We start from the raw sequence: 24,130 nt of genomic DNA on the forward strand, positions 1-24,130 counted from the left end.
TGAGTGGATTCAGGTATGATGATTCTAACTGAAATAAGTCACACAGAAAAAGAAACATCATAAGATATCACTAACACACGGAATGTAAACTTGGCTACACAGGAACTGAATTCCAAAACAGAAGAGGGTCTCAAATTTAGAAAACCAACTTATGCTTGCTTAAGGGGAAAGGTGAGTTGGGGTGCTGCATAACCAGAGATTGAAATGAGCACAGATAAATTTCCTTAAGCCAAATATGTAATAGACAAGAGCTACTCCTTGCTCAACGAAATGGACTCAACACCCCATATTAAACGCCTAAGAATGTACCTGACTAGTAAGTATCTTAAAACCTATGGATTGCTATGTCTCCAAAAGTCAATCAAGCGTGTGTACAGGGGCATAAACGCAGCAGTGATAGGATTGGAGAGGTACGGTGAGCAAATGAAGACTCTTTGAAGTCATATTGCATGGTACCCATTCCACGGGTCTCAACTCTCCAGGTTTAAGGGATTCTTCCTTCAGCTCAAACATGCATGTGGAACCCACAGTATGATCAACCGTGTGATCAGGAGACGTGTTCTAATATGTCTCAGTTTTCAACCCCTGGTACTCGGGTTCAATATTCCAGACACTTTACTAACACTCTCCCGACTTGGAGAGTCAGTGTCTTTAACCTCCTGTTTGGCCAAGTTTGCAATTTCTGCGGAAGATGAACAGGAATAGGGAGGACCAATGAGAGACTAGCTGGAGGTGTCTGGACGGGCAAATTTAACTCTCATTTCCCACCAGGAACAGGAATTAACCAAAGGCTCAGTGTGCCATGCCGGAACCAGATTAGGGCCTGAAGCAATCCTGCGGTGTTGTGGCCAGCTCACAAGAAAGCGAGTTGAAGAAAGGTGCTCAGGGGCACTGTAATTCACAAACATGCAGAGTTATAAATGACAGCTATCATCGAAAAATATACTGAAGTAAGGCTGCCAAGAGGACTTGAAAGCGCGGCAGAATTGCACGAAACCGATTTCAAGCGGTAGACTGCAACTGCATTTAAAGAATACGAAAAGAGGCAGAACGTCGACAATGATGCACTTGGCCAAAAAGGGCGTATGCGTTTTTTCCTGAATATATTCAGGAAAAAATGCAAACGCACTTTTTGGCCAACCAAGCAAGCTTGCAAAGGAAATCTGCACTACAATGAAGCCTCACATCCCCCTGGTCAAAAGGGCCATCTGAAAAAAGTGTAAAATCCAGAAAGGCAGGACAGACCATGGAGAACTGGGAGCCTTGTTATGCTGATGGGCGGGATGTAAATTTCCAACAGCCACTGGGGAGAAGTGTATGGTGTTTCCTGAAGCATCTAGGAAACAAAGCAACAGAGCCTAGGGCACTTCCACTTATGGTCCTATAGCTTAGGGAAATTAAAATCAAAAAGACACAGCCACCCCAAAGTTTGGGACGGCTCTGTTTACTAGAACCTCGTATACGGTACAAGTTCAATATCGCAGAAAGTGAAAAATGGACAAAGAAGTTGTGGTACTTACGTACAATGGAATATCGCTCAGCAATGAAATCTATGTCATCAGGCCCGTAGCAGCATAATGAGTGGATTCAGCTATGATGATTTCAACTGAAATAAGTCAAACAGAAAAAGAAACATCATAAGATATCACTAATACACGGAATGTAAACTTGGCTACACAGGAACTGAATTACAAAACAGAACAGGGTCTCAAATATAGAAAACCAACTTATGCTTGCTTAAGGGGAAAGGTGAGTTGGGGTGCTGCATAAAACCAGAGATTGAAATGAGCACAGATAAATTTCCTTAAGCCAAATATGAAATAGACAAGAGCTACACCTTGCTCAACGAGATGGACTCAACACCCCATATTAAACGCCTAAGAATGTACCTGACTAGTAAGTATCTTAAAAACTATGGATTGCTATGTCTCCAAAAGAGAATCAAGCGTGTGTACAGGGGCATAAACGCAGCAGTGATAGGATTGGAGAGGTTCGGTGAGCAAATGAAGACCCTTTGAAGTCATATTGCATGGTACCCATTCCACGGGTCTCAACTCTCCAGGTTTAAGGGATTCTTCCTTCAGCTAAAACATGCATGTGGAACCCAGAGTATGATCAACTGTGTGATCGGGAGACGTGTTCCAATATGTCTCAGATTTCGTCCCCTGGTACTCGGGTGCAACATTCCAGATGCTTTACTAACACTCTCCCGACTTGGAGAGTCAGTGCCTTTAACCTCCTGTTTGGTCCAGTTTGCAATTTCTGCGGAAGATGAACAGGAATAGGGAGGACCAATGAGAGACTAGCTGGAGGTGTCTGGACGGGCAAATTTAACTCTCATTTCCAACCAGGAAGAGGAATTAACCAAAGGCTCAGCGTGCCGTGCCGGAACCAGATTAGGGCCTGAAGCAATCCTGCGGTGTTGCGGCCAGCTCACAAGAAAGCGAGTTGAAGAAAGGAGCTCGGGGCACTGTAATTCACAAACCTGCAGAGTTATAAATGACAGCTATCGTCCAAAAATATACTGAAGTAAGCCTGCCAAGAGGACTTGAAAGTGGGGCAGAATTGCAGGAAACCGATTTCAGGAGGTAGACTGGAATTGCACTGAAAGCATAGGAAAAGAGGCAGAACGTCGACAATGATGCACTTGGCCAAAAAGGGCGTATGCGTTCTTTCCTGAATATATTCAGTAAAAAACGCATACGCCCTTTTTGGCCAACCAAGCAAGCTTACAAAGGAAATCTGCACTACAATGAAGTCTCACTTCCCCCCGGTCAAAAGGGCCATCTGAAAAAATTGTAAAATCCAGAAAGGCACGACAGGCCATGGAGAACTGGGAACCTTGTTATGCTGAAGGGCGGGATGTAAATTGCCAACAGCCACTCGGGAGAAGTGTATGGTGTTTCCTGAAACATCTAAAAAACAAAGCAACAGAGCCTAGGGCACTTCCACTTATGGTCCTATAGCTTAGGGAAATTAAAATCAAAAAGACACAGCTACCCCAAAGTTTGGGACGGCTCTGTTTACAAGAACTTCGTTTACGGTACAAGTTCAATATTGCAGAAAGTGAAAAATGGATAAAGAAGTTGTGGTACTTACGTACAATGCAATATCACTCAGCAATGACATCTATCTCATCAGGCCCGTAACAGCATAATGAGTGGATACAGGTATGATGATTCTAACTGAAATAAGTCACACAGAAAAAGAAACATCATAAGATATCACTAATACACGGAATATAAAGTTGGTTACAGAGGAACTGAATTACAAAACAGAACAGGGTCTCAAATTTAGAAAACCAACTTATGCTTGCTTAAGGGGAAAGGTGAGTTGGGGTGCTGCATAAAACCAGAGATTGAAATGAGCACAGATAATGTTCCTTAAGCCAAATATGCACTAGTCAAGAGCTACTCCTTGCTGAACGAAATGGATTCAACACCCCATATTAAACGCCTAAGAATGTACCTGACTAGTAAGTATCTTAAAACCTATGGATTGCTATGTCTCCGAAAGAGAATCAAGCGTGTGCACAGGGGCATAAACGCAGCAGTGATAGGATTGGAGAGGTTCGGTGAGCAAATGAAGACCCTTTGAAGTCATATTGCATGGTACCCATTCCACGGGTCTCAACTCTCCAGGTTTAAGGGATTCTTCCTTCAGCTAAAACATGCATTTGGAACCCAGAGTATGATCAACCATGTGATTGGGAGACGTGTGCAAATATCTCTCAGTTCTCGTCCCCTGGTACTCGGGTGCAACTTTCCAGACTCTTTAGGGAGAAACAATGAGAGACTAGCTGGAGGTGTCTGGACGGGCAAATTTAACTCTCATTTCCCACCAGGAAGAGGAATTAACCAAAGGCTCAGCGTGCCGTGCCGGAACCAGATTAGGGCCTGAAGCAATCCTGCAGTGTTGCGACCAGCTCACAAGAAAGCGAGTTGAAGAAAGGAGCTCAGGGGCACTGTAATTCACAAACCTGCAGAGTTATAAATGACAGCTATCGTCCAAAAATATACTGAAGTAAGGCTGCCAAGAGGACTTGAAAGCGGGGCAGAATTGCAGGAAACCGATTTCAGGAGGTAGACTGGAATTGCATTTAAAGCATACGAAAAGAGGCAGAACGTGGACAATGATGCACTGGGCCAAAAAGGGCGTATGCGTTTTTTCCTGAATATATTCAGGAAAAAACGCATACGCCCTTTTTGGCCAACCAAGCAAGCTTACAAAGGAAATCTGCACTACAATGAAGTCTCACTTCCCCCCGGTCAAAAGGGCCATCTGAAAAAAGTGTAAAATCCAGAAAGGCACGACAGGCCATGGAGAACTGGGAACCTTGTTATGCTGAAGGGCGGGATGTAAATTGCCAACAGCCACTCTGGAGAAGTGTATGGTGTTTCCTGAAACATCTAAAAAACAAAGCAACAGAGCCTAGGGCACTTCCACTTATGGTCCTATAGCTTAGGGAAATTAAAATCAAAAAGACACAGCTACCCCAAAGTTTGGGACGGCTCTGTTTACAAGAACTTCGTTTACGGTACAAGTTCAATATCGCAGAAAGTGAAAAATGGATAAAGTAGTTGTGGTACTTACGTACAATGCAATATCACTCAGCAATGACATCTATCTCATCAGGCCCGTAACAGCATAATGAGTGGATACAGGTATGATGATTCTAACTGAAATAAGTCACACAGAAAAAGAAACATCATAAGATATCACTAATACACGGAATGTAAACTTGGTTACAGAGGAACTGAATTACAAAACAGAACAGGGTCTCAAATTTAGAAAACCAACTTATGCTTGCTTAAGGGGAAAGGTGAGTTGGGGTGCTGCATAAAACCAGAGATTGAAATGAGCACAGATAATGTTCCTTAAGCCAAATATGCAATAGTCAAGAGCTACTCCTTGCTGAACGAAATGGACTCAACACCCCATATTAAACGCCTAAGTATGTACCTGACTAGTAAGTATCTTAAAACCTATGGATTGCTATGTCTCCGAAAGAGAATCAAGCGTGTGTACAGGGGCATAAACGCAGCAGTGATAGGATTGGAGAGGTTCGGTGAGCAAATGAAGACCCTTTGAAGTAATATTGCATGGTACCCATTCCACGGGTCTCAACTCTCCAGGTTTAAGGGATTCTTCCTTCAGCTAAAACATGCATGTGGAACCCAGAGTATGATCAACCTTCTGATTGGGAGAAGTGTTAAAATATGTCTCAGTTCTCGTCCCCTGGTACTCGGGTGCATCATTCCAGACTCTTTAGGGAGAACCAATCAGAAACTAGCTGGAGGTGTCTGGACGGGCAAATTTAACTCTCATTTCCCACCAGGAAGAGGAATTAACAAAAGGCTCAGCATGCCGTGCAAGAACCAGATTAGGGCCTGAAGCAATCCTGCAGTGTTGCGGCCAGCTCACAAGAAAGTGAGTTGAAGAAAGGAGCTCAGGGGCACTGTAATTCACAAACCTGCAGAGTGATAAATGACATCTATCGTCCAGAAATATACTGAAGTAACGCTGCCAAGAGGACTTGAAAGCGGGGCAGAATTGCAGGAAACCGATTTCAGGAGGTAGACTGGAATTGCATTTAAAGCATAGGAAAAGAGGCAGAAGGTCGACAATGATGCACTTGGCCAAATAGTGCGTATGCGTTTTTTCCTGAATATATTCAGGAAAAAACGCATACGCCCTTTTTGGCCAACCAAGCAATCTTGCAAAGGAAATCTGCACTAAAATGAAGTCCCACTTCCCCCCGGTCAAAAGGGCCATCTGAAAAAAGTGTAAAATCCAGAAAGGCAGGACAGGCCATGGAGAACTGGGAGCCTTGTTATGCTGATGGGCGGGATGTAAATTGCCAACAGCCACTCGGCAGAAGTGTATGGTGTTTCCTGAAACATCTAACAAACAAAGCAACAGAGCCTAGGGCACTTCCACTTATTGTCCTATAGCTTAGGGAAATTAAAATCAAAAAGACACAGCCACCCCAAAGTTTGGGACAGCTCTGTTTACAAGAACCTCGTTTACGGTACAAGTTCAATATCGCAGAAAGTGAAAAATGGATAAAGAAGTTGTGGTACTTACGTACAATGCAATATCACTCAGCAATGAAATCTATGTCATCAGGCCCGTAGCAGAATAATGAGTGTATTCAGGTATGATGATTCTAACTGAAATAAGTCACACAGAAAAAGAAACATCATAAGATATCACTAATACACGGAATGTAAACTTGGCTACACAGGAAGTGGATTACAAAACAGAACAGGGTCTCAATTTAGAAAACCAACTTATGCTTGCTTAAGGGGAAAGGTGAGTTGGGATGCTGCATAAAACGAGATTGAAATGAGCACAGATAAAGTTCCTTAAGCCAAATATGTAATAGACAAGAGCTACTCCTTGCTCAACGAAATGGTCTCAACACCCCATATCAAACGCCTAAGAATGTACCTGACTAGTAAGTATCTTAAAACCTATGGATTTCTATGTCTCTGAAAGAGAATCAAGCATGTGTACAGGGGCATAAAAGCAGCAGTGATAGGATTGGAGAGGTTCGGTGAGCAAATGAAGACCCTTTGAAGTCATATTGCATGGTACCCATTCCAAGGGTCTCAACTCTCCAGGTTTAAGGGATTCTTCCTTCAGCTCAAACATGCATGTGGAACCCAGAGTATGATCAACCGTGTGATCGGGAGACATGTTCCAATATGTCTCAGTTCTCGTCCCCTGGTATTTTGTTGCAACATTCCAGACGCTTTACCAACACTCTCCCGACTTGGAGAGTCAGTGCCTTTAACCTCCTGTTTGGCCCAGTTTGCAATTTCTGCGGAAGATGAACAGGAATAGGGAGAACCAATGAGAGACTAGCTGGAGGTGTCTGGACGGGCAAATTTAACTCTCATTTCCCACCAGGAAGAGGAATTAACCAAAGGCTCAGCGTGCCGTGCCGGAACAAGATTAGGGCCTGAAGCAATCCTGCGGTGTTGCGGCCAGCTCACAAGAAAGTGAGTTGAAGAAAGGAGCTCAGGGTCACTGTAATTCAGAAACCTGCAGAGTTATAAATGACAGCTATCGTCCAAAAATATACTAAAGTAAGGCTGCCAAGAGGACTTGAAAGCAGGGCAGAATTGCAGGAAACCGATTTCAGGAGGTAGACTGGAACTGCATTTAAAGCATAAGAAAAGAGGCAGAACGTGGAAAATGATGCACTTGGCCAAAAAGGGCGTATGCGTTTTATCCTGAATATATTCAGGAAAAAACGCATACGTCCTTTTTGGCCAAACAAGCAAGCTTGCAAAGGAAATCTCCACTACAATGAAGTCTCACTTCTCCCCGGTCAAAAGGGCCATCTGAAAAAAGTGTAACATCCAGAAAGGCAGGACAAGCCATGGAGAACTGGGAGCCTTGTTATGCTGATGGGCGGGATGTAATTTGCCAACAGCCACTCTGGAGAAGTGTATGGTGTTTTCTGAAACATCTAAAAAACAAAGCAACAGAGCCTAGGGCACTTCCACTTATGGTCTTATAGCTTAGGGAAATTAAAATCAAAAAGACACAGCCACCCCAAAGTTTGGGATGGCTCTGTTTACAAGAACCTCATTTACGGTACAAGTTCAATATCGCAGAAAGCGAAAAATGGATAAAGAAGTTGTGGTACTTATGTACAATGCAATATCACTCAGCAATGACATCTATGTCATCAGGCCCGTAGCAGCATAATGAGTGGATTCAGGTATGATGATTCTAACTTAAATAAGTCACACAGAAAAAGAAATATCATAAGATATCACTAATACACGGAATGTAAACTTGGCTACACAGGAACTGAATTCCAAAACAGAACAGGGTCTCAAATTTAGAAAACCAACTTATGCTTGCTTAAGGGGAAAGGTGAGTTGGGGTGCTGCATAAAACGAGATTGAAATGAGCACAGGTAAAGTTCCTTAAGCCAAATATGTAATAGACAAGAGCTACTCGTTGCTGAACGAAATGGACTCAACACCCCATATTAAACCCTAAGTATGTTCCTGACTAGTAAGAATCTTAAAACCTATGGATTGCTATGTCTCCGAAAGAGAATCAAGCGTGTGTACAGGGGCATAAACGCAGCAGTGATAGGATTGGAGAGGTTCGGTGAGCAAATGAAGACCCTTTGAAGTCATATTGCATGGAACCCATTCCATGGGTCTCAACTCTCCAGGTTTAAGGGATTCTTCCTTCAGCTAAATCATGCATGTGGAATCCAGAGTATGATCAACCGTGTGATCGGGAGACGTGTTCAAATATGTGTCAGTTTTCATCCCCTGGTACTCGGGTGCAACATTTCAGACGCTTTACTAACACTCTCCCGACTTGGAGAGTCAGGGCCTTTAACCTCCTGTTTGGCCCAGTTTGCAATTTCTGCGGAAGATGACCAGGAATAGGGAGAACCAATGAGAGACTAGCTGGAGGTGTCTGGACGGGCAAATTTAACTCTCATTTCCCACAAGGAGGAGGAATTAACCAAAGGCTCAGCATGCCGTGCCGGAACCAGATTAGGGCCTGAAGCAATCCTGCGGTGTTGCGGCCAGCTCACAAGAAAGCGAGTTGAAGAAAGCAGCTCAGGGGCACTGTAATTCACAAACCTTCAGAGTTATAAATGACAGCTATCGTCCAAAAATATAGTGAAGTAAGGCTGCCAAGAGGATTGAATGCGGGGCAGAATTGCAGGAAACCGATTTCAGGAGGTAGACTGGAATTGCATTTAAAGCATAGGAAAAGAGGCAGAACGTCGACAATGATGCACTTGTCCAAAAAGGGCGTATGCGTTCTTTCCTGAATATATTCAGGAAAGAACGCATACGCCCTTTTTGGCAAACCAAGCAAGCTTGCAAAGGAAATCTGCACTACAATGAAGTCTCACTTCCCCCTGGTCAAAAGGGCCATCTGAAAAAAGAGTAAAATCCAGAAAGGCAGGACAGGCCATGGAGAACTGGGTGCCTTGTTATGCTGATGGGCGGGATGTAAATTGCCAACAGCCATTTGGGAGAAGTGTATGGTGTTTCCTGAAACATCTAAAAAACAAAGCAACAGAGCCTAGGGCACTTCCACTTATGGTCCTATAGCTTAGGGAAATTAAATCAAAAACACACAGCCACCCCAAAGTTTGGGACGGCTCTGTTTACAAGAACCTCGTTTACGGTACAAGTTCAATATCACAGAAAGTGAAAAATGGATAAAGAAGTTGTGGTACTTACGTACAATGCAATATCACTCAGTAATGAAATCTATGTCATCAGGCCCATAGCAGCATAATGTGTGGATTCAGGTATGATTATTCTAACTGAAATAAGTCACACAGAAAAAGAAACATCATAAGATATCACTAATACACGGAATGTAAACTTGGCTACACAGGAACTGAATTCCAAAACAGAACAGGGTCTCAAATTTAGAAAACCAACTTATGCTTGCTTAAGGGGAAAGGTGAGTTGGGGTGCTGCATAAAACCAGAGATTGAAATGAGCACAGATAAAGTTCCTTAAGCCAAATATGGAATAGACAAGAGCTACTCCTTGCTCAACGAAATGGACTCAACACCCCATATTAAACGCCTAAGAATGTACCTGACTAGTAAGTATCTTAAAATCTATGGATTGCTATGTCTTCGAAAGAGAATCAAGCGTGTGTACAGGGGCATAAATGCAGCAGTGATAGGATTGGAGAGTTTCGGTGAGCAAATGAAGACCATTTGAAGTCATATTGCATGGTACCCATTCCACGGGTCTCAACTCTCCAGGTTTAAGGGATTCTTCCTTCAGCTCAAACATGCATGTGGAACCCACAGTATGATCAACGGTGTGATCGGGAGACGTGTTCTAATATGTCTCAGTTTTCGACCCCTGGTACTCGGGTGCAACATTCCACACGCTTAACTAACACTCTCCCCTCTTGGAGAGTCAGTGCCTTTAACCTCCTGTTTGGCCCAGTTTGCAATTTCTGCCGAAGATGAACAGGAATAGGGAGAACCAATGAGAGACTAGAGAGAGGTGTCTGGACGAGCAATTTTAACTCTCATTTCCCACCAGGAAGAGGAATTAACCAAAGGCTCAGCGTGCCGTGCTTGAAACAGATTAAGGCCTGAAGCAATCCTGTGGTGTTGCGGCCAGCTCACAAGAAAGCGAGTTAAAGAAACGAGCTCAGGGGCACTGTAATTCACAAACTTGCAGAGTTATAAATGACAGCTATCTTCCAAAAATATACTGAAGTAAGGCTGCCAGGAGGACTTGAAAGCGGGGCAGAATTGCAGGAAACCGATTTCAAGAGGTAGACTGGAATTGCATTTAAAGCATAGGAAAAGAGGCAGAACGTCCACAATGATGCACTTGGCCAAAAAGGGCGTATGCGTTTTTTCCTGAATATATTCAGGAAAAAACGCATACGCACTTTTTGGCCAACCAAGCAAGCTTGCAAAGGAAATCTGCACTACAATGAAGTCTCAATTCCCCCCGGTCAAAAGGGCCATCTGAAAAAAGTGTAAAATCCTGAAAGGCAGGACAGGCCATGGAGAACTGGGAGCCTTGTTATGCTGATGGGCGGGATGTAAAATGCAAACAGCCACTCAGGAGAAGTGTATGGTGTGTCCTGAAACATCTAAAAACAAAGCAACAGAGCCTAGGGCACTTCCACTTATGGTCCTATAGCTTAGGGAAATTAAAATCAAAAAGACACAGCCACCGCAAAGTTTGGGATGGCTCTGTTTACTAGAACCTCGTATACGGTACAAGTTCAATATCGCAGAAAGTGAAAAATGGACAAAGAAGTTGTGGTACTTACGTACAATGGAATATCGCTCAGCAATGAAATCTATGTCATCAGGCCCGTAGCAGCATAATGAGTGGATTCAGCTATGATGATTTCAACTGAAATAAGTCAAACAGAAAAAGAAACATCATAAGATATCACTAATACATGGAATGTAACCTTGGCTACACAGGAACTGAATTACAAAACAGAACAGGGTCTCAAATATAGAAAACCAACTTGTGCTTGCTTAAGGGGAAAGGTGAGTTGGGGTGCTGCATAAAACCAGAGATTGAAATGAGCACAGATAAATTTCCTTAAGCCAAATATGAAATAGACAAGAGCTACACCTTGCTCAACGAGATGGACTCAACACCCCATATTAAACGCCTAAGAATGTACCTGACTAGTAAGTATCTTAAAAACTATGGATTGCTATGTCTTCAAAAGAGAATCAAGCGTGTGTACAGGGGCATGAACGCAGCAGTGATAGGATTGGAGAGGTTCGGTGAGCAAATGAAGACCCTTTGAAGTCATATTGCATGGTACCCATTCCACGGGTCTCAACTCTCCAGGTTTAAGGGATTCTTCCTTCAGCTAAAACATGCATGTGGAACCCAGAGTATGATCAACCTTCTGATTGGGAGAAGTGTTAAAATATGTCTCAGTTCTCGTCCCCTGGTACTTGGGTGCATCATTCCAGACTCTTTAGGGAGAACCAATCAGAAACTAGCTGGAGGTGTCTGGACGGTCAAATTTAACTCTCATTTCCCACCAGGAAGAGGAATTAACCAAAGGCTCAGCATGCCGTGCCAGAAGCAGATTAGGGCCTGAAGCAATCCTGCAGTGTTGCGGCCAGCTCACAAGAAAGTGAGTTGAAGAAAGGAGCTCAGGGGCACTGTAATTCACAAACCTGCAGAGTGATAAATGACATCTATCGTCCAGAAATATACTGAAGTAACACTGCCAAGAGGACTTGAAAGCGGGGCAGAATTGCAGGAAACCGATTTCAGGAGGTAGACTGGAATTGCATTTAAAGCATAGGAAAAGAGGCAGAAGGTCGACAATGATGCACTTGGCCAAATAGTGCGTATGCGTTTTTTCCTGAATATATTCAGGAAAAAACGCATACGCCCTTTTTGGCCAACCAAGCAATCTTGCAAAGGAAATCTGCAGTAAAATGAAGTCCCACTTCCCCCCGGTCAAAAGGGCCATCTGAAAGAAGTGTAAAATCCAGAAGGGCAGGACAGGCCATGGAGAACTGGGAGCCTTGTTATGCTGATGGGCGGGATGTAAATTGCCAACAGCCACTCGGGGGAAGTGTATGGTGTTTCCTGAAACATCTAAAAAACAAAGCAACAGAGCCTAGGGCACTTCCACTTATGGTCCTATAGCTTAGGGAAATTAAAATCAAAAAGACACAGCCACCCCAAAGTTTGGGACAGCTCTGTTTACAAGAACCTCGTTTACGGTAGAAGTTCAATATCGCAGAAAGTGAAAAATGGATAAAGAAGTTGTGGTACTTATGTACAATGCAATATTACTCAGCAATGAAATCTATGTCATCAGGCCCGTAGAAGAATAATGAGTGTATTCAGGTATGATGATTCTAACTGAAATAAGTCACACAGAAAAAGAAACATCATAAGATATCACTAATACACGGAATGTAAACTTGGCTACACAGGAAGTGGATTACAAAACAGAACAGGGTCTCAATTTAGAAAACCAGCTTATGCTTGCTTAAGGGGAAACGTGAGTTGGGGTGCTGCATAAAACCAGAGATTGAAATGAGCACAGATAAAGTTCCTTAAGCCAAATATGTAATAGACAAGAGCTACTCCTTGCTCAACGAAATGGACTCAACACCCCATATCAAACGCCTAAGAATGTACCTGACTAGTAAGTATCTTAAAACCTATGGATTTCTATGTCTCTGAAAGAGAATCAAGCATGTGTACAGGGGCATAAAAGCAGCAGTGATAGGATTGGAGAGGTTCGGTGAGCAAATGAAGACCCTTTGAAGTCATATTGCATGGTACCCATTCCAAGGGTCTCAACTCTCCAGGTTTAAGGGATTCTTCCTTCAGCTCAAACATGCATGTGGAACCCAGAGTATGATCAACCGTGTGATCGGGAGACGTGTTCCAATATGTCTCAGTTCTCCTCCCCTGGTACTTGGGTGCAACATTCCAGACGCTTTACCAACACTCTCCCGACTTGGAGAGTCAGTGCCTTTAACCTCCTGTTTGGCCCAGTTTGCAATTTCTGCGGAAGATGAACAGGAATAGGGAGAACCAATGAGAGACTAGCTGGAGGTGTCTGGACGGGCAAATTTAACTCTCATTTCCCACCAGGAAGAGGAATTAACCAAAGGCTCAGCATGCCGTGCCGGAACCAGATTAGGGCCTGAAGCAATCCTGCGGTGTTGCGGCCAGCTCACAAGAAAGCAAGTTGAAGAAAGGAGCTCAGGGGCACTGTAATTCACAAACCTGCAGAGTTATAAATGACAGCTATCGTCCAAAAATATACTGAAGTAAGGCTGCCAAGAGGACTTGAAAGGGGGGCAGAATTGCACGAAACCGATTTCAGGAGGTAGACTGGAATTGCATTTAATGCATAGGAAAAGAGGCAGAACGTCGACAATGATGCACTTGGCCATAAAGGGCGTATGCGTTTTTTCCTGAATATATTCAGGAAAAAACGCATACGCCCTTTTTGGCCAACCAAGCAAGCTTGCAAAGGAAATCTGCACTAAAATGAAGTCTCACTTCCCCCCGGTCAAAAGGGCCATCTGAAAAAAGTGTAAAATCCAGAAGGGCAGGACAGGCCATGGAGAACTGGGAGCCTTGTTATGCTGATGGGCGGGATGTAAATTGCCAACAGCCACTCGGGAGAAGTGTATGGTGTTTCCTGAAACATCTAAAAAACAAAGCAGCAGAGCCTAGGGCACTTCCACTTATGGTCCTATAGATTAGGGAAATTAAAATCCAAAAGACACAGCCACCCCAAAGTTTGGGACACCTCTGTTTACAAGAACCTCGTTTACGGTACAAGTTCAATATCGCAGAAAGTGAAAAATGGATAAAGAAGTTGTGGTACTTACGTACAATGCAATATCACTCAGCAATGAAATCTATGTCATCAGGCCCGTAGCAGAATAATGAGTGTATTCAGGTATGATGATTCTAACTGAAATAAGTCACACAGAAAAAGAAACATCATAAGATATCACTAATACACGGAATGTAAACTCGGCTACACAGGAAGTGGATTACAAAACAGAACAGGGTCTCAATTTAGAAAACCAACTTATGCTTGCTTAAGGGGAAAGGTGAGTTGGGATGCTGCATAAAACGAGATTGAAATGAGCACAGATAAAGTTCCTTAAGCCAAATATGTAATAGACAAGAGCTACTCCTTGCTCAACGAAATGAACTCAACACCCCATATCAAACGCCTAAGAATGTACCTGACTAGTAAGTATCTTAAAACCCATGGATTTCTATGTCTCTGAAAGAGAATCAAGCATGTGTACAGGGGCATAAAAGCAGCAGTGATAGGATTGGAGAGGTTCGGTGAGCAAATGAAGACCCTTTGAAGTCATATTGCATGGTACCCATTCCAAGGGTCTCAACTCTCCAGGTTTAAGGGATTCTTCCTTCAGCTAAATCATGCATGTGGAACCCAGAGTATGATCAACCGTTTGATCGGGAGATGTGTTCAAATATGTCTCAATTTTTGACCACTGTTAGTCGGGTGCAACATTCCAGACGCTTTACCAACACTCTCCCGACTTGGAGAGTCAGTGCCTTTAACCTCCTGTTTGGCCCAGTTTGCAATTTCTGCGGAAGATGAACAGGAATAGGGAGAACCAATGAGAGACTAGCTGGAGGTGTCTGGACGGGCAAATTTAACTCTCATTTCCCACCAGGAAGAGGAATTAACCAAAGGCTCAGCGTGCCGTGCCGGAACAAGATTAGGGCCTGAAGCAATCCTGCGGTGTTGCGGCCAGCTCACAAGAAAGCGAGTTGAAGAAAGGAGCTCAGGGTCACTGTAATTCAGAAACCTGCAGAGTTATAAATGACAGCTATCGTCCAAAAATATACTGAAGTAAGGCTGCCAAGAGGACTTGAAAGCAGGGCAGAATTGCAGGAAACCGATTTCAGGAGGTAGACTGGAACTGCATTTAAAGCATAAGAAAAGAGGCAGAACGTGGAAAATGATGCACTTGTCCAAAAAGGGCGTATGCGTTTTTTCCTGAATATATTCAGGGAGAAACGCATACGCCCTTTTTGGCCAAACAAGCAAGCTTGCAAAGGAAATCTCCACTACAATGAAGTCTCACTTCTCCCCGGTCAACAGGGCCATCTGAAAAAAGTGTAACATCCAGAAAGGCAGGACAAGCCATGGAGAACTGGGAGCCTTGTTATGCTGATGGGCGGGATGTAAATTGCCAACAGCCACTGGGGAGAAGTGTATGGTGTTTCCTGAAACATCTAAAAAACAAAGCAACAGAGCCTAGGGCACTTCCACTTATGGTCCTATAGCTTAGGGAAATTAAATCAAAAACACACAGCCACCCCAAAGTTTGGGACGGCTCTGTTTACAAGAACCTCGTTTACGGTACAAGTTCAATATCGCAGAAAGCGAAAAATAGATAAAGAAATTGTGGTACTTACGTACAATGCAATATCACTCAGCAATGACATCTATGTCATCAGGCCCGTAGCAGCATAATGAGTGTATTCAGGTATGATGATTCTAACTGAAATAAGTCACACAGAAAAAGAAACATCATAAGATATCACTAATACAGGGAATGTCAACTTGGCTACACAGGAACTGGATTAGAAAACAGAACAGGGTCTCAAATTTAGAAAACCAACTTATGTTTGCTTAAGGGGAAAGGTGAGTTGGGGTGCTGCATAAAACCAGAGATTGAAATGAGCACAGATAAAGTTCCTTAAGCCAAATATGTAATAGACAAGAGCTACTCCTTGCTCAACGAAATGGACTCAACACCCCATATTAAACGCCTAAGAATGTACCTGACTAGTAAGTATCTTAAAACCTATGGATTGCTATGTCTCTGAAAGAGAATCAAGCATGTCTACAGGGGCATAAACACAGCAGTGATAAGATTGGAGAGGTTCGGTGAGCAAATGAAGACCCTTTGAAGTCATATTGCATGGTACCCATTCCATGGGTCTCAACTCACCAGGTTTAAGGGATTCTTTCTTCAGGTAAAACATACATGTGGAAGCCAGAGTATGATCAACCGTGTGATCGGGAGACGTATTCAAATATGTCTCAGTTCTCGTCCCCTGGTACTCGGGTGCACATTCCAGACGCTTTACTAACGCTCTCCCGACTTGGAGAGTCAGTGCCTTTAACCTCCTGTTTGGCCCAGTTTGCAATTTCTGCAGAAGATGAACAGGAATAGGGAGAACCAATGAGAGACTAGCTGGAGGTGTCTGGACGGGTAAATTTAACTCTCATTTCCCACCAGCAAGAGGAATTAACCTAAAGCTCAGCGTGCCGTACCGGAACCAGATTAGGGCCTGAAGCAATCCTGCGGTATTGCAGCCAGCTCACAAGAAAGCGAGTTGAAGAAAGGAGCTCAGGGGCACTGTAATTCACAAACCTGCAGAGTTATAAATGACAGCTATCGTCCAAAAATATACTGAAGTAAGTCTGCCAAGAGGACTTGAAAGCGGGGCAGAATTGCAGGAAACCGATTTCAAGAGGTAGACTGGAATTGCATTTAATGCATAGGAAAAGAGGCAGAACGTCGACAATGATGCACTTGGCCAAAAAGGGTGTATGCGTTCTTTCCTGAATATATTCAGGAAAAAACGCATACGCCCTTTTTGGCCAACCAAGCAAGCTTGCAAAGGAACTCTGCACTACAATGAAGTCTCACTTCCCCCCGGTCAAAAGGGCCATCTGAAAAAAGTGTAAAATCCAGAAAGGCAGGACAGGCCATGGAGAACTGGGAGCCTTGTAATGCTGATTGGCGGGATGTAAATTGCCAACAGCCACTCGGGAGAAGTGTATGGTGTTTCCTGAAACATCTAAAAAACAAAGCAACAGAGCCTAGGGCACTTCCACTTATGGTCCTATAGCTTAGGGAAATTAAAATCCAAAAGACACAGCCACCACAAAGTTTGGGACGGCTCTGTTTACAAGAACCTTGTGTACGGAACAAGTTCAATATCGCAGAAAGTGAAAAATGGATAAAGAAGTTGTGGTACTTACGTACAATGCAATATCACTCAGCAATGTAATCTATGTCATCAGGGCCATAGCAGCATAATGAGTGGATTCAGGTATGATGATTGTAACTGAAATAAGTCACACAGAAAAAGAAACATCATAAGATGTCACTAATACACGGAATAGAAACTTGGCTACACAGGAACTGAATTCCAAAACAGAACAGGGTCTCAAATTTAGAAAACCAACTTATGCTTGCTTAAGGGGAAAGGTGAGTTGGGGTGCTGCATCAAACGATATTGAAATGAGCACAGATAAAGTTCCTTCAGCCAAATATGTAATAGACAAGAGCTACTCCTTGCTGAACGAAATGGACTCAACACCCCATATTAAACCCTAAGTATGTTCCTGACTAGTAAGAATCTTTAAACCTATGGATTGCTATGTCTCCGAAAGAGAATCAAGCATGTGTACAGGGGCATAAACGCAGCAGTGATAGGATTGGAGAGGTTCGGTGAGCAAATGAAGACCCTTTGTAGTCATATTGCATGGTACCCATTCCATGGGTCTCAACTCTCCAGGTTTAAGGGATTCTTCCTTCAGCTAAAACATGCATGTGGAACCCAGAGTATGATCAACCGTGTGATCGGGAGACGTGTTCAAATATGTCTCAGTTCTCCTCCCCTGGTACTCGGGTGTAACATTCCAGACGCTTTACTAACACTCTCCCGACTTGGAGAGTCAGTGCCTTTAACCTCCTGTTTGGCCCAGTTTGCAATTTCTGCAGAAGATGAACAGGAATAGGGAGAACCAATGAGAGACTAGTTGGTGGTGTATGGACGGGCAAATTTAACTCTCATTTCCCACCAGGAAGAGGAATTAACCAAAGGCTCAGCGTGCCGGGCCAGAACCAGATTAGGGCCTGAAGCAATCCTGCGGTGTTGCGACCAGCTCACAAGAAAGCGAGTTGAAGAAAGGAGCTCAGGGGCACTGTAATTCACAAACCTGCAGAGTTATAAATGACAGCTATCGTCCAAAAATATACTGAAGTAAGGCTGCCAAGAGGACTTGAAAGCGGGGCAGAATTGCAGGAAACCGATTTCAAGAGGTAGACTGGAATTGCATTTAAAGCATGGGAAAAGACGCAGAACATCGACAATGATGCACTTGGCTAAAAAGTGCGTATGCGTTTTTTCCTGAATATATTCAGGAAAAAACGCATACGCACTTTTTGGCCAACCAAGCAAGCTTGCAAAGGAAATCTGCACTACAATGAAGTCTCACTTCCCCGGGTCAAAAAGGGCCATCTGAAAAAAGTGTAAAATCCAGAAAGGCAGGACAGGTCATGTTGAATTAGGAGCCTTGTAATGCTGATGGGCGGGATGTAAATTGCCAACAGCCATTGGGGAGAAGTGTATGGTGTTTCCTGAAACATCTAGGAAACAAAGCAACAGAGCCTAGGGCTCTTCCACATATGGTCCTATAGCTTAGGGAAATTAAAATAAAAAAGACACAGCCACCCCAAAGTTTGGGACGGCTCTGTTTACAAGAACCTCGTTTACGGTACACGTTCAATATCGCAGAAAGTGAAAAATCGATAAAGAAGTTGTGGTACTTACGTACAATGCAATATCACTCAGCAAAGAAATCTATGTCATCAGGCCTGTAGCAGAATAATGAGTGGATTCAGGTATGATGATTCTAACTGAAATAAGTCACACAGAAAAAGAAACATCATAAGATATCACTAATACACGGAATGTAAACTTGGCTACACAGGAACTGAATTACAAAACAGAACCGGGTCTCAAATGTAGAAAACCAACTTATGCTTGCTTAAGGGGAAAGGTGAGTTGGCGTGCTGCATAACCAGAGATTGAAATGAGCACAGATAAAGTTCCTTAAGCCAAATATGTAATAGACAAGAGCTACTCCTTGCTCAACGAAATGGACTCAACACCCCATATTAAACGCCTAAGAATGTACCTGACTAGTAAGTATCTTAAAACCTATGGATTGCTATGTCTCCAAAAGTCAATCAAGCGTGTGTACAGGGGCATAAACGCAGCAGTGATAGGATTGGAGAGGTACGGTGAGCAAATGAAGACCCTTTGAAGTCATATTGCATGGTACCCATTCCACGGGTCTCAACTCTCCAGGTTTAAGGGATTCTTCCTTCAGCTCATACATGCATGTGGAACCCACAGTATGATCAACCGTGTGATCAGGAGACGTGTTCTAATATGTCTCAGTTTTCAACCCCTGGTACTCGGGTTCAATATTCCAGACACTTTACTAACACTCTCCCGACTTGGAGAGTCAGTGCCTTTAACCTCCTGTTTGGCCAAGTTTGCAATTTCTGCGGAAGATGAACAGGAATAGGGAGGACCAATGAGAGACTAGCTGGAGGTGTCTGGACGGGCAAATTTAACTCTCATTTCCCACCAGGAACAGGAATTAACCAAAGGCTCAGCGTGCCGTGCCAGAACCAGATTAGGGCCTGAAGCAATCCTGCGGTGTTGTGGCCAGCTCACAAGAAAGTGAGTTGAAGAAAGGTGCTCAGGGGCACTGTAATTCACAAACATGCAGAGTTATAAATGACAGCTATCATCGAAAAATATACTGAAGTAAGGCTGCCAAGAGGACTTGAAAGCGGGGCAGAATTGCAGGAAACCGATTTCAAGAGGTAGACTGCAACTGCATTTAAAGAATACGAAAAGAGGCAGAACGTCGACAATGATGCACTTGGCCAAAAAGGGCGTATGCGTTTTTTCCTGAATATATTCAGGAAAAAACGCAAACGCACTTTTTGGCCAACCAAGCAAGCTTGCAAAGGAAATCTGCACTACAATGAAGTCTCACATCCCCCCGGTCAAAAGGGCCATCTGAAAAAAGTGTAAAATCCAGAAAGGCAGGACAGACCATGGAGAACTGGGAGCCTTGTTATGCTGATGGGCGGGATGTAAATTGCCAACAGCCATTGGGGAGAAGTGTATGGTGTTTCCTGAAACATCTAGGAAACAAAGCAACAGAGCCTAGGGCTCTTCCACATATGGTCCTATAGCTTAGGGAAATTAAAATAAAAAAGACACAGCCACCCCAAAGTTTGGGACGGCTCTGTTTACAAGAACCTCGTTTACGGTACACGTTCAATATCGCAGAAAGTGAAAAATCGATAAAGAAGTTGTGGTACTTACGTACAATGCAATATCACTCAGCAAAGAAATCTATGTCATCAGGCCTGTAGCAGCATAATGAGTGGATTCAGGTATGATGATTCTAACTGAAATAAGTCACACAGAAAAAGAAACATCATAAGATATCACTAATACACGGAATGTAAACTTGGCTACACAGGAACTGAATTACAAAACAGAACCGGGTCTCAAATTTAGAAAACCAACTTATGCTTGCTTAAGGGGAAAGGTGAGTTGGGGTGCTGCATAACCAGAGATTGAAATGAGCCCAGATAAAGTTCCTTAAGCCAAATATGTAATAGACAAGAGCTACTCCTTGCTCAACGAAATGGACTCAACACCCCATATTAAACGCCTAAGAATGTACCTGACTAGTAAGTATCTTAAAACCTATGGATTGCTATGTCTCCAAAAGTCAATCAAGCGTGTGTACAGGGGCATAAACGCAGCAGTGATAGGATTGGAGAGGTACGGTGAGCAAATGAAGACCCTTTGAAGTCATATTGCATGGTACCCATTCCACGGGTCTCAACTCTCCAGGTTTAAGGGATTCTTCCTTCAGCTCATACATGCATGTGGAACCCACAGTATGATCAACCGTGTGATCAGGAGACGTGTTCTAATATGTCTCAGTTTTCAACCCCTGGTACTCGGGTTCAATATTCCAGACACTTTACTAACACTCTCCCGACTTGGAGAGTCAGTGCCTTTAACCTCCTGTTTGGCCAAGTTTGCAATTTCTGCGGAAGATGAACAGGAATAGGGAGGACCAATGAGAGACTAGCTGGAGGTGTCTGGACGGGCAAATTTAACTCTCATTTCCCACCAGGAACAGGAATTAACCAAAGGCTCAGCGTGCCGTGCCAGAACCAGATTAGGGCCTGAAGCAATCCTGCGGTGTTGTGGCCAGCTCACAAGAAAGTGAGTTGAAGAAAGGTGCTCAGGGGCACTGTAATTCACAAAACTGCAGAGTCATAAATGACAGCTATCGTCCAAAAATATACTGAAGTAAGCCTGCCAAGAGGACTTGAAAGTGGGGCAGAATTGCAGGAAACCGATTTCAGGAGGTAGACTGGAATTGCACTGAAAGCATAGGAAAAGAGGCAGAACGTCAACAATGATGCACTTGGCCAAAAAGGGCGTATGCGTTCTTTCCTGAATATATTCAGTAAAAAACGCATACGCCCTTTTTGGCCAACCAAGCAAGCTTACAAAGGAAATCTGCACTACAATGAAGTCTCACTTCCCCCCGGTCAAAAGGGCCATCTGAAAAAAGTGTAAAATCCAGAAAGGCACGACAGGCCATGGAGAACTGGGAACCTTGTTATGCTGAAGGGCGGGATGTAAATTGCCAACAGCCACTCGGGAGAAGTGTATGGTGTTTCCTGAAACATCTAAAAAACAAAGCAACAGAGCCTAGGGCACTTCCACTTATGGTCCTATAGCTTAGGGAAATTAAAATCAAAAAGACAAAGCTACCCCAAAGTTTGGGACGGCTCTGTTTACAAGAACTTCGTTTACGGTACAAGTTCAATATCGCAGAAAGTGAAAAATGGATAAAGTAGTTGTGGTACTTACGTACAATGCAATATCACTCAGCAATGACATCTATCTCATCAGGCCCGTAACAGCATAATGAGTGGATACAGGTATGATGATTCTAACTGAAATAAGTCACACAGAAAAAGAAACATCATAAGATATCACTAATACACGGAATGTAAACTTGGTTACAGAGGAACTGAATTACAAAACAGAACAGGGTCTCAAATTTAGAAAACCAACTTATGCTTGCTTAAGGGGAAAGGTGAGTTGGGGTGCTGCATAAAACCAGAGATTGAAATGAGCACAGATAATGTTCCTTAAGCCAAATATGCAATAGTCAAGAGCTACTCCTTGCTGAACGAAATGGACTCAACACCCCATATTAAACGCCTAAGTATGTACCTGACTAGTAAGTATCTTAAAACCTATGGATTGCTATGTCTCCGAAAGAGAATCAAGCGTGTGTACAGGGGCATAAACGCAGCAGTGATAGGATTGGAGAGGTTCGGTGAGCAAATGAAGACCCTTTGAAGTAATATTGCATGGTACCCATTCCACGGGTCTCAACTCTCCAGGTTTAAGGGATTCTTCCTTCAGCTAAAACATGCATGTGGAACCCAGAGTATGATCAACTGTGTGATCGGGAGACGTGTTCCAATATGTCTCAGATTTCGTCCCCTGGTACTCGGGTGCAACATTTCAGACGCTTTACTAACACTCTCCCGACTTGGAGAGTCAGGGCCTTTAACCTCCTGTTTGGCCCAGTTTGCAATTTCTGCGGAAGATGACCAGGAATAGGGAGAACCAATGAGAGACTAGCTGGAGGTGTCTGGACGGGCAAATTTAACTCTCATTTCCCACAAGGAGGAGGAATTAACCAAAGGCTCAGCATGCCGTGCCGGAACCAGATTAGGGCCTGAAGCAATCCTGCGGTGTTGCGGCCAGCTCACAAGAAAGCGAGTTGAAGAAAGCAGCTCAGGGGCACTGTAATTCACAAACCTTCAGAGTTATAAATGACAGCTATCGTCCAAAAATATAGTGAAGTAAGGCTGCCAAGAGGATTGAATGCGGGGCAGAATTGCAGGAAACCGATTTCAGGAGGTAGACTGGAATTGCATTTAAAGCATAGGAAAAGAGGCAGAACGTCGACAATGATGCACTTGTCCAAAAAGGGCGTATGCGTTCTTTCCTGAATATATTCAGGAAAGAACGCATACGCCCTTTTTGGCCAACCAAGCAAGCTTTCAAAGGAAATCTGCACTACAATGAAGTCTCACTTCCCCCTGGTCAAAAGGGCCATCTGAAAAAAGAGTAAAATCCAGAAAGGCAGGACAGGCCATGGAGAACTGGGTGCCTTGTTATGCTGATGGGCGGGATGTAAATTGCCAACAGCCATTTGGGAGAAGTGTATGGTGTTTCCTGAAACATCTAAAAAACAAAGCAACAGAGCCTAGGGCACTTCCACTTATGGTCCTATAGCTTAGGGAAATTAAATCAAAAACACACAGCCACCCCAAAGTTTGGGATGGCTCTGTTTACAAGAACCTCGTTTACGGTACAAGTTCAATATCACAGAAAGTGAAAAATGGATAAAGAAGTTGTGGTACTTACTTACAATGCAATATCACTCAGTAATGAAATCTATGTCATCAGGCCCGTAGCAGCATAATGAGTGGATTCAGCTATGATGATTCTAACTGAAATAAGTCACACAGAAAAAGAAACATCATAAGATATCACTAATACACGGAATGTAAACTTGGCTACACAGGAACTGAATTCCAAAACAGAACAGGGTCTCAAATTTAGAAAACCAACTTATGCTTGCTTAAGGGGAAAGGTGAGTTGGGGTGCTGCATAAAACCAGAGATTGAAATGAGCACAGATAAAGTTCCTTAAGCCAAATATGGAATAGACAAGAGCTACTCCTTGCTCAACGAAATGGACTCAACACCCCATATTAAACGCCTAAGAATGTACCTGACTAGTAAGTATCTTAAAACCTATGGATTGCTATGTCTCCGAAAGAGAATCAAGCGTGTGTACAGGGGCATAAATGCAGCAGTGATAGGATTGGAGAGTTTCGGTGAGCAAATGAAGACCATTTGAAGTCATATTGCATGGTACCCATTCCACGGGTCTCAACTCTCCAGGTTTAAGGGATTCTTCCTTCAGCTCAAACATGCATGTGGAACCCACAGTATGATCAACGGTGTGATCGGGAGACGTGTTCTAATATGTCTCAGTTTTCGACCCCTGGTACTCGGGTGCAACATTCCAGACGCTTAACTAACACTCTCCCCACTTGGAGAGTCAGTGCCTTTAACCTCCTGTTTGGCCCAGTTTGCAATTTCTGCCGAAGATGAACAGGAATAGGGAGAACC

This window comes from Orcinus orca, unplaced genomic scaffold (assembly GCF_937001465.1).
Source record: "Orcinus orca unplaced genomic scaffold, mOrcOrc1.1 scaffold_34, whole genome shotgun sequence".
Taxonomy (NCBI): domain Eukaryota; kingdom Metazoa; phylum Chordata; class Mammalia; order Artiodactyla; family Delphinidae; genus Orcinus; species Orcinus orca.